We start from the raw sequence: 798 nt of genomic DNA on the forward strand, positions 1-798 counted from the left end.
TTTTCTGTGTCTGACACACTAAGGTAGTTATGATTATTTCATCTTTTTCTTCAGTTCTCCAGCTTACAAAATGAAGTGTTTGCAATATGTGTACATTATAGCACGCTTAATTCATCTGCATAACTAGTCAAAAGAGAGATTAACATTCTCTTATTTTTTTCTTAATCGTTATCACTTTCAGTGTGAAGAATTCCCTTTAATATGTTTTCTTTAAAACAAATCCAGTTGTAGATATTAGCACATGATTGCAGTCCATGAAGTTTCTTTTCCTCCTGAGGAGAAGGGGTGGGCACTTAGCACAGCATGACTCGATGTTTCCTTCTGTCCCTTCTACTGACTTCTGCTCTTTGACTCCTCTTTCCCAATTTTCATTCTTGTTGTTCATATTCTTACCTCGTGTTTGAGACATAATGTTCACAATTGTGGTGAGTATTTAGTATCTGTATAGAGCACAACTTGATCTTCCTCGGTCCTTCTCTCCTAACCTTTGCTTTCCTGGACCATGCCCATGGGACACACTCATGACCTTGTCTCCTGCTGTTGACTGCTTTTATTTTTAATTTTTATGTATTTGGTACAGGATCTCACTAAGCAGGTCAGATGCATAGTACTCCTCCTGTTCCAGCCTCCCCAGTCTGGGATTACAGGCTTGCACCAACATGCCCAACTTCAGAGGTAGACAGAGTGCTCCTGGGGCATGGCTGGTGGCCATGTCATGCCTAGAATTGAGCCAGGGATCCTGAGCTCTCTGGGCAGGCACTTAGACCATGGAGCTATCTCCCAGACCCTATCCACCTC

The sequence above is a fragment of the Octodon degus genome, unplaced genomic scaffold (genome assembly GCF_000260255.1).
Source record: "Octodon degus isolate 3935 unplaced genomic scaffold, OctDeg1.0 scaffold00239, whole genome shotgun sequence".
Taxonomy (NCBI): domain Eukaryota; kingdom Metazoa; phylum Chordata; class Mammalia; order Rodentia; family Octodontidae; genus Octodon; species Octodon degus.